Source organism: Panthera onca, chromosome A1 (assembly GCF_046562875.1).
Source record: "Panthera onca isolate mPanOnc1 chromosome A1, mPanOnc1 haplotype 2, whole genome shotgun sequence".
NCBI classification, from domain to species: domain Eukaryota; kingdom Metazoa; phylum Chordata; class Mammalia; order Carnivora; family Felidae; genus Panthera; species Panthera onca.
This window is the reverse complement of record NC_138339.1, coordinates 61,004,693-61,015,874: the sequence shown is the minus strand read 5'-3', so window position 1 is coordinate 61,015,874 and position 11,182 is coordinate 61,004,693. Positions and strand designations below refer to the sequence as shown.

At 43.9% G+C, this 11,182-nt stretch overlaps 1 long non-coding RNA gene across 1 annotated transcript in view; it reads left to right on the top strand.

Annotated features, from left to right (window-relative positions):
• LOC132680995 (uncharacterized) overlaps window positions 1–10,850 on the top strand; it is a 74,766-nt gene extending 63,916 nt beyond the window's left edge. Inside the window, exon 6 of the long non-coding RNA XR_013555579.1 lies at window positions 10,496–10,850. This is a non-coding gene — a long non-coding RNA (uncharacterized LOC132680995). The remainder of the gene's footprint in view (window positions 1–10,495) is intronic.
• The last annotated feature ends 332 nt before the right edge of the window (window positions 10,851–11,182 follow it).

Sequence of the window (11,182 nt, the reverse complement as noted above, 5' to 3'; positions counted from 1 at the left end):
ACAATTCAGAGCTGGGGCTGGGGTGGGAGTGGGGTGTCCTATGACTCAGGAACAGTGAGACTTAGATGAAAGAACACAGGCCGGCTGGGTGGCTTTTGGCAGGTTACTTAAGCCTCTTTGGACCTCGGTTTCCTTTTCTGACAAACAGAGATGATGGTTTTTTGCAGTGTTGCTGAAGAATTCAGCAATGACAGGGACTCCTGGGTGGCTCAGTCAGTTGAGTGTCTGACTTCGGCTCAGGTCATGATCTCACCGTTTGTGGGTTTAAGTCCCACGTTGGGCTCTGTGCTGACAGCTCAGAGCCTGGAGCCTGCTTTGGATTCTGTGTCTCCCTCTCTCTCTCTTTGCCCCTCCTGCACTCACACTCTGTCTCTCAAAAATAAATAAATGTTAAAAAAAAAAAAAAAAAGAATTCAAGGACAGCTGTAAGGGCATATCTGAAGCTACCTGGCACATTGTAGGTACTCACTAAATTGTTCTTTTTATTCTGTTAGTATCGTTTCATGTTTATACTTCTCTGTCCAATCCTCCATCCAGTATCTGTCTATCATGAATTTATCATATTTCTCATCACTATCATTAATTTGTCATCTATTATCTATCTATTATCCATTTATCCTGTATTCAATCTTCCCAATCAGATTGTAGTGCTTTCATTGTGTGGGTCTGTACTATCCTTCTGTGTGGGCATCTGGTAAATATGTTAATAGACTGACTATACCTGGGGTCAGGGCAAGCCAAAACTCAAATTACCAAAGTAGGTACAATAAGGGGTTTTATCTCCCAGTTTCAAACAATGCTTGAATCTCATGCCAGCTTCTTAGATTTCTTTCAGAACAACTGAAGGAATAAATGCCCAGAGTAGGGAGTTTCCATGGAAGCCAAGTCCTGCTTCCAGTGGTCTTGGCCTTGCTCCTTGGCTCCAGAACCCCCAGCAGCCTCTGTACCATCCAAGCCACCTAGCTTCCAAGTGTGACCTCTAGTCTCAGGATGCCTGAGGTCAGTGGTATTTTAGGATGTTCAGCTATGCAGACACACTGCCCATGGGTTACTCATGCCGGTGGCTGCCTCCTACACGACATAGCTGCACACCCTCCTAGAATGTGTCCCAGAAAAACAAAGGCCAGAGCGAGGGAGTATGCCTTGCCTGGTGTATCAATCACCATGCACACAAGATGCTATTAAATCATAATAATGCCATCCGTTTATATGGTGCTTTGTAGTTTTCAGAGCCTTCACACGTGCCTGTGCCTTGTCTTATTTGAGCCGCATTAAAATCCTGTGAAGCAAGCAGGGTTCGTTCCTTTATTTTCATTTTGTGGATGAGAAAGCTGTGCCCAGAGTCACACAGCTACTAGGTATGGACTGGAACCCAGGTCTTAGGATTTTGGGTCCGCTGCTTGCCTCACATGTCCATTCAGTGATTTGGGGTGGGGGCTGGGGAGAACAGAGGAATAGAGTTCAAGTGAAGCAGGGGACAGAGCCAGCCTTTGGATCTTCCTCTGGCCTGGGAGGCCATGCTGGAACAAGGCCACCAAGCACCTGTGATCCCAGGAAATGCTGTCTGTCAGAATGAACACCCCACAACCCTGCCAACCCCTCTAGAAACTCTAGACATCCTGGATCTCCTTATTCCCTGCCCCCCCCCCCCAATCAACTGATCCCCACTCCAGATACTGTCTCGTTTATCTCATCTGTATCTCCTCACCTTGGAGACTGAGGTCTCCTAAAAGAACCTGCAGGCACCAGGCCCTGTGTAAGATGAGCCTCTGAAGTGTGGGCAGAAAATATTAGAATTTCTAGAACTTCAAACAATGGGAAAGACATTGCCTTTTCTAGTATTTACTATGTGATGGGTACTGGCCACTCACTGCTCTGTCAGTCAGGCCATCCAAGGTCACATACCAAAGTCACATACCAATCAGCCTGGCCACACTGGCCTGAGATAGAGCAGGGGCTCTAAACTTGGAGGGCTTGGCACCCACTCCTTTGCTTTCTGTGTAACTTGACCTTCTGCAGGGCAGGTGGGCCAAGTTAAATGAATTTATGATTTGTTTTCACTAAATAAACCCTGAAGAAATAGATACATGCTTAAAAATGAGTCCCGCCAGAGGAAACTACTTCAAGAAGATAGCATTAATAATGCAAACAGAGGCAAACAGCAAGAAATTGGTAGTGTTGATGTTTGGCCTACCTAATGCCCAGCTTAATTAAACATCTTCCATATGAAGAGTTCAGGTGGTTTTCAAACCTTCTGGTTAAAAATATAAAATACAGGGGGGGTTCCGGAAGATGGCGGCGTAGGAGGACGCGGGGCTCACAGCGCGTCCTGCCGATCACTTAGATTCCACCTACACCTGCCTAAAGAACCCAGAAAACCGCCAGAGGATTAGCAGAAGGGAGACTCCGGAGTCAAGCGCAGACTAGAGGCCCATGGAAGAGGGTAGGAAGGGCGGCGAGGCGGTGCGCGCTCCACGGACTGGCGGGAGGGAGCCGGGGCGGAGGGGCGGCTCGCCGGCCAAGCAGAGCCCCCGAGTCTGGCTGGCAAAAGCGGAGGGGCTGGACAGACTGTGTTCCGACAGCAAGCGCCACTTAGCGTCTGGGAGGTCATAAGTTAACAGCTCTGCTCGGAAAGCGGGAAGGCTGGAGGACAAAGGGAGGGAGAGCTGCTGAGCCCCCGGACGGCAGAGCTCAGCTTGGCGGGGAACAAAGGCGCCAGCGCCATCTCCCCCGCCCATCCCCCAGCCAAAATCCCAAAGGGAACCAGTTCCTGCCAGGGAACTTGCTCGCTCCGCGCAAACACCCAACTCTGTGCTTCTGCAGAGCCAAACCTCCGGCAGCGGATCTGACTCCCTCCCGCTGCCACAGGGCCCCTCCTGAAGTGGATCACCTAAGGAGAAGTGAGCTAAACCTGCCCCTCCAGCCCCCGTGCACCTTGCCTACCCACCCCAGCTAATACGCCAGATCCCCAGCAACACAAGCCTGGCAGTGTGCAAGTAGCCCAGACGGGACACGCCACCCCACAGTGAATCCCGCCCCTAGGAGAGGGGAAGAGAAGGCACACACCAGTCTGACTGTAGCCCCAGCAGTGGGCTGGGGGCAGACATCGGGTCGGACTGCGGCCCCGCCCACTAACTCCAGTTATACACCACAGCACAGGGGAAGTGCCCTGCAGGTCCTCACTACGCCAGGGACTCTCCAAAATGACCAAACGGAAGAATTCCCCTCAGAAGAATCTCCAGGAAATAACAACAGCTAATGAACTGATCAAAAAGGATTTAAATAATATAACAGAAAGTGAATTTAGAATAATAGTCATAAAATTAATCGCTGGGCTTGAAAACAGTATACAGGACAGCAGAGAATCTCTTGCCACAAAGATCGAGGGACTAAGGAACAGTCACGAGGAGTTGAAAAACGCTTTAAACGAATTGCAAAACAAAATGGAATCCACGATGGCTCGGCTTGAAGAGGCAGAGGAGAGAATAGGTGAACTAGAAGATAAAGTTATGGAGAAAGAGGAAGCTGAAAGAAAGAGAGATAAAAAAATCCAGGAGTATGAGGGGAAAATTAGAGAACTAAGTGATACACTAAAAAAAAATAATATACGCATAATTGGTATCCCAGAGGAGGAAGAGAGAGGGAAGGGTGCTGAAGGGGTACTTGAACAAATTATAGCTGAGAACTTCCCTGAACTGGGGAAGGAAAAAGGCATTGAAATCCAAGAGGCACAGAGAACTCCCTTCAGACGTAACTTCAATCGATCTTCTGCACGACATATCATAGTGAAACTGGCAAAATACAAGGATAAAGAGAAAATTCTGAAAGCAGCAAGGGATAAACGTGCCCTCACATATAAAGGGAGACCTATAAGACTCGTGACTGATCTCTCCTTTGAAACTTGGCAGGCCAGAAAGGCTTGGCACGATATCTACAGTGTGCTAAACAGAAAAAATATGCAGCCGAGAATCCTTTATCCAGCAAGTCTGTCATTTAGAATAGAAGGAGAGATAAAGGTCTTCCCAAACAAACAAAAACTGAAGGAATTTGTCACCACGAAACCAGCCCTACAAGAGATCCTAAGGGGGATCCTGTGAGACAAAGTACCAGAGACATCACTACGAGCATAAAACATACAGACATCACAATGACTCTAAACCCATATCTTTCTATAATAACACTGAATGTAAATGGATTAAATGCGCCAACTAAAAGGCATAGGATATCAGAATGGATAAAAAAACAAGACCCATCTATTTGCTGTCTACAAGAGACTCATTTTAGATCTGAGGACACCTTTAGATTGAGAGTGAGGGGATGGAGAACTATTTATCATGCTACTGGAAGCCAAAAGAAAGCTGGAGTAGCCATACTTATATCAGACAAACTAGACTTTAAATTAAAGGCTGTAACAAGAGATGAAGAAGGGCATTATATAATAATCACAGGGTCTATCCACCAGGAAGAGCTAACTATTATAAATGTCTATGCGCCAAATACCCGAGCCCCCAGATATATAAAACAATTACTCATAAACATAAGCAACCTTATTGATAAGAATGTGGTCATTGCAGGGGACTTTAACACCCCACTTACAGAAATGGATAGATCATCTAGACACACAGTCAATAAAGAAACAAGGGCCCTGAATGATACATTGGATCAGATGGACTTGACAGATATATTTAGAACTCTGCATCCCAAAGCAACAGAATATACTTTCTTCTCGAGTGCACATGGAACATTCTCCAAGATAGATCATATACTGGGTCACAAAACAGCCCTTCATAAGTTTACAAGAATTGAAATTATACCATGCATACTTTCAGACCACAATGCTATGAAGCTTGAAATCAACCACAGGAAAAAGTCTGGAAAACCTCCAAAAGCATGGAGGTTAAAGAACACCCTACTAACGAATGAGTGGGTCAACCAGGCAATTAGAGAAGAAATTAAAACATATATGGAAACAAACGAAAATGAAAATACAACAATCCAAACGCTCTGGGATGCAGCGAAGGCAGTCCTGAGAGGAAAATACATTGCAATCCAGGCCTATCTCAAGAAACAAGAAAAATCCCAAATACAAAATCTAACAGCACACCTAAAGGAAATAGAAGCAGAACAGCAAAGGCAGCCTAAACCCAGCAGAAGAAGAGAAATAATAAAGATCAGAGCAGAAATAAACAATATAGAATCTAAAAAAACTGTAGAGCAGATCAACGAAACCAAGAGTTGGTTTTTTGAAAAAATAAACAAAATTGACAAACCTCTAGCCAGGCTTCTCAAAAAGAAAAGGGAGATGACCCAAATAGATAAAATCATGAATGAAAATGGAATGATTACAACCAATCCCTCAGAGATACAAACAATTATCAGGGAATACTATGAAAAATTATATGCCAGCAAATCGGACAACCTGGAAGAAATGGACAAATTTCTAAACACCCACACTCTTCCAAAACTCAATCAGGAGGAAATAGAAAGCTTGAACAGACCCATAACCAGCGAAGAAATTGAATCGGTTATCAAAAATCTCCCAACAAATAAGAGTCCAGGACCAGATGGCTTCCCAGGGGAGTTCTACCAGACATTTAAAGCAGAAATAATACCTATCCTTCTCAAGCTATTCCAAGAAATAGAAAGGGAAGGAAAACTTCCAGACTCATTCTATGAAGCCAGTATTACTTTGATTCCTAAACCAGACAGAGACCCAGTAAAAAAAGAGAACTACAGGCCAATATCCCTGATGAATATGGATGCAAAAATTCTTAATAAGATACTAGCTAATCGAATTCAACAGCATATAAAAAGAATTATTCACCATGATCAAGTGGGATTCATTCCTGGGATGCAGGGCTGGTTCAACATTCGCAAATCAATCAACGTGATACATCACATTAACAAAAAAAAAGAGAAGAACCATATGATCCTGTCAATCGATGCAGAAAAGGCCTTTGACAAAATCCAGCACCCTTTCTTAATAAAAACCCTTGAGAAAGTCGGGATAGAAGGAACATACTTAAAGATCATAAAGGCCATTTATGAAAAGCCCACAGCTAACATCATCCTCAACGGGGAAAAACTGAGAGCTTTTTCCCTGAGATCAGGAACACGACAGGGATGCCCACTCTCACCGCTGTTGTTTAACATAGTGTTGGAAGTTCTAGCATCAGCAATCAGACAACAAAAGGAAATCAAAGGCATCAAAATTGGCAAAGATGAAGTCAAGCTTTCGCTTTTTGCAGATGACATGATATTATACATGGAAAATCCGATAGACTCCACCAAAAGTCTGCTAGAACTGATACATGAATTCAGCAAAGTTGCAGGATACAAAATCAATGTGCAGAAATCAGTTGCATTCTTATACACTAACAATGAAGCAACAGAAAGACAAATGAAGAAACTGATCCCATTCACAATTGCACCAAGAAGCATAAAATACCTAGGAATAAATCTAACCAAAGATGTAAAAGATCTGTATCCTGAAAACTATAGAAAGCTTATGCAGGTAATTGAAGAAGATATAAAGAAATGGAAAGACATTCCCTGCTCATGGATTGGAAGAATAAATATTGTCAAAATGTCAATACTACCCAAAGCTATCTACACATTCAATGCAATCCCAATCAAAATTGCACCAGCATTCTTCTCGAAACTAGAACAAGCAATCCTAAAATTCATATGGAACCACAAAAGGCCCCGAATAGCCAAAGTAATTTTGAAGAAGAAGACCAAAGCAGGAGGCATCACAATCCCAGACTTTAGCCTCTACTACAAAGCTGTCATCATCAAGACAGCATGGTATTGGCATAAAAACAGACACATAGACCAATGGAATAGAATAGAAACCCCAGAACTAGACCCACAAACGTATGGCCAACTCATCTTTGACAAAGCAGGAAAGAACATCCAATGGAAAAAAGACAGTCTCTTTAACAAATGGTGCTGGGAGAACTGGACAGCAACATGCAGAAGGTTGAAACTAGACCACTTTCTCACACCATTCACAAAAATAAACTCAAAATGGATAAAGGACCTGAATGTGAGACAGGAAACCATCAAAACGTTAGAGGAAAAAGCAGGAAAAGACCTCTCTGACCTCAGCCGTAGCAATCTCTTCCTCGGCACATCCCCAAAGGCAAGGGAATTAAAAGCAAAAGTGAATTACTGGGACCTTATGAAGATAAAAAGCTTCTGCACAGCAAAGGAAACAACCAACAAAACTAAAAGGCAACCAACGGAATGGGAAAAGATATTTGCAAATGACACATCGGACAAAGGGCTAGTATCCAAAATCTATAAAGAGCTCATCAAACTCCACACCCGAAAAACAAATAACCCAGTGAAGAAATGGGCAGAAAACATGAATAGACACTTCTCTAAAGAAGACATCCGGATGGCCAACAGGCACATGAAAAGATGTTCAACGTCGCTCCTTATCAGGGAAATACAAATCAAAACCACACTCAGATACCACCTCACGCCAGTCAGAGTGGCCAAAATGAAGAAATCAGGAGACTATAGATGCTGGAGAGGATGTGGAGAAACAGGAACCCTCTTGCACTGTTGGTGGGAATGCAAATTGGTGCAGCCGCTCTGGAAAGCAGTGTGGAGGTTCCTCAGAAAATTAAAAATAGACCTACCCTATGACCCAGCAATAGCACTGCTAGGAATTTATCCAAGGGATACAGGAGTACTGATGCATAGGGGCACCTGTACCCCAATGTTTATAGCGGCACTCTCAACAATAGCCAAATTATGGAAAGAGCCTAAATGTCCATCAACTGATGAATGGATAAAGAAATTGTGGTTTATATACACAATGGAATACTACGTGGCAATGAGAAAAAATGAAATATGGCCTTTTGTAGCAACATGGATGGAACTGGAGAGTGTGATGCTAAGTGAAATAAGCCATACAGAGAAAGACAGATACCATATGGTTTCACTCTTATGTGGATCCTGAGAAACTTAACAGAAACCCATGGGGGAGGGGAAGGAAAAAAAAAAAAAAAAAGAGGTTAGAGTGGGAGAGAGCCAAAGCATTAGAGACTGTTAAAAACTGAGAACAAACTGAGGGTTGATGGGGGGTGGGAGGGAGGGCAGGGTGGGAGGGAGGGCAGGGTGGGTGATGGGTATTGAGGAGGGCACCTTTTGGGATGAGCACTGGGTGTTGTATGGAAACCAATTTGACAGTAAATTTCATATATTAAAAAATAAAAAAAATAAAAAAAAATATAAAATACACAAGAACAACTGATGGACATCAAGAAAAAATGGAAATTTGCCAGCTGAATTTAAACAAAAGCCTTTGTATAATTGGTGAGGAAGACTGAAACATTAATATTTTAGTAAGCACAGCCAATGAAGCACTTTTTTCATTTGGATGTCTGTACCTTACTGTGGTATCTTTTTTCAATTCTGAAAGCTGTAAGAATCAAGCATCAAAGTAATTTGCACTTAAAACCCGATCTTCTAAATACTGAACTGCAAAATGTTAATATGAAGGTAGCACAAACATAATAAAACATATCAACCACATAGCACTCACTAAAAACATCAGCATTCGTAATAATTCCTTTCAGTGAAAAGGTTTTTTTGTATTATTAACAAAATAAAAGCCTTAAAAGAAGTGTTATTTTATCCTTAGCTCATTCATTTAAATTCTTCTTTCTATGAGTTAACTATGGTATTGTGATTTATAATATGAAATACATATTTGGTCTTTGTCCTTCTTACTGGCCCGGAGGTAAAATTCTTGTGATTTTTCCCGGTGATGAGAGTAATAACTATGTCTTTTGTTATGTTAATGTGGTCACTTTTGGAATGCCCCTGGGTCACCTAAGGGTGGGGGCTGGTTGCCAGAGGAGGCCACCAGGTGATTCGAGGATTGGAACTTTCAGTCCCACCCGCTATTTCCAGGGAGGGCAGAGGGGGCTGGAGGTTGAAACAACCACCATAGGCTAATGACTCAATCAATTATGTTTAAATAATGAAGCCTCCATAAAATCTCAACAAGACAGGGTTCAGAAAGTTTCTGCCTTGGTGAACACATGGAGGTAACCAGGAAAGTGGTGGGCACGGAGAGGGCATGGGAGCTCTGTGCCCTTCCCCGTATCTTGCCTTGTGCATCACTTGTATCCGGCTGTTCCTGAGCTATATCCCTCATAATAAACCGGTAATCTAGTAAGTAAAATATTTCTGAGTTTTGTGAGCAAATTAATCGAACCCAAGGTCGTTAGAACCAAGGTCATTAGAGCCTCTGGTCTACATGCTGGTTGGACAGAAGCACAGGTGACGGGCCACCTGCACTTGTGATTGGCATCTGAAGTTGAGGGTGGAGCAGTCTGGTGGGACTGAGCCCTTAACCTGTTGGATCTGATACTTTCTCTGTGTAGATAGTCTCAGAATTGAGTTGGATTATAGGACATCCAGCTGATGTTGGAGAATTGCTTGTTGGTGTGGGGAAAAAACCCACACGTTGGAGGTGGGTACAGAATCATTACTTGCACCCATACTGTATTAGGACATGAGATATGTATGTGATTTCTATGTATATTGAGGGTACAGGGTCAAGAAAATATGGGGAAAGTTGGGCCAGGCCATTGAGGAAGTTCCTGGCTATTCTTTCATCTTCCAATTATATTTTGTCTACCACATATCACCAGACTGATTTTCATAAAACCGCACAGGGGACCACACTCCTACTCTGATTTCTGCTTTCTGTTGAACCCCCTCTCCTAGAAAGAGTGGCAGCCCTAAGTGCCTTCTGGGGCTGGGCCGCTGACTTGATGTAAGAAGAGGGTTGAATGTAAGGCATGGTGAAAGCAGCAGCAAGCAGGAGCATTCTTTGCCTTAAAATATTCCAACTTAAAAATTCTAAACCTTGGACAGACATGAGAAAACCCTGCCCTGGCCTAGATGGAATTTGTGGGCTGGCTTCTGAAAACCCCTGAGGAGGTCAAGGCTGACCTTGGAAAATGCTCTCCATCTCTTCAGACAGATCTCTCGCTGCTTGCTCCCAAATGGAGTCTACACTGTGGTCATTGCTAATTGGTGCTGATCTTGGCCCTATACTAGTCCCTCTTCCTGGCCAAGTAAGCCCCAGCTGAACAAGTCTGGTTCTAATGCATCCTCCTCTGTGGAGCAACTTGACTTCCCCTTCCCAGAGCTGCCCGCACATGTTACTCTTACTCTTAGTGGGTTTTACTGTTCTCAACACATCACTGATCTGCCTGCCTCCACTACCAAGCTGGATGCTCCCTGAGGTCAGGTCCTTTGTCTTATTAATCAGTGCATCCCCAATACCAAGGTCAGTGCCTAGATCACTGGTGGGTGAGTCTGCTGAGCTAATGAAAGCATGTAAACAATGGCTACCTGTATGCCGGGTAACAGCAGTACATTATTAACTCTAGTGTTTGCTTCTAATTTCTAATAATAATAATAAGCACATGCCTTCTCCTTTCACCCCTCCGCCCTCTCTCTGCAGCTCCCTCAGCTCCAGTGCATGCACTTTTGGACTTTATGTGCTTAACAGACAGGAAGTAAAAGAAATGGCAAGTGGTTAAAGTTTCTTTCTCAGCCATGTCTCTGCAGTGGAGACAAAACCATGCAGCGGGTCTGCCTAGATGTGCCCGTGTCAGCTTCACCAGGAGTACCTATTAAAGATGCACATTCCTGGGGCGCCTGGGTGGCTCAGTTGTTCGAGTGTCCAATTCTTGATTTCGGTTCAGGTCATGATCCCAGGGTTGTGGGATCAAGCCCTGTGTTGGGCTTTGTGCTGCATGTGGAGCCTGCTTGGGATTCTCTCTCTCTCCCTCTCCCTCTGCTCCTCCCCCAATTTGTGCTCTCTATCTCTCTCTAGAAGAAAATTTTTAAAAAATGCACATTCCTGGGCCCCTCTCCTGACCTACTGAATTGGAATCTCAAGAAGTATGGCCTGGGAATCTGAATTTTAATAAGATTCCCCAGGTAATTCTTCCTGGTTCTAAAATGTGAGGACTGCTGCTGTAAGGCAGAGCTCGCCTTTCATTCACTCAGTGACGCAGTGAATCCGCAGTACTGAATAGCTACCCCTTCCATGCCGGGCACAGTGCTAAGTGCTGGCGGAACACGGCTGGCTCACACCTGGTCCTTCCTTTCTTTTGAAGCTCTTAGGTTAGAAGTGCAGACAGAC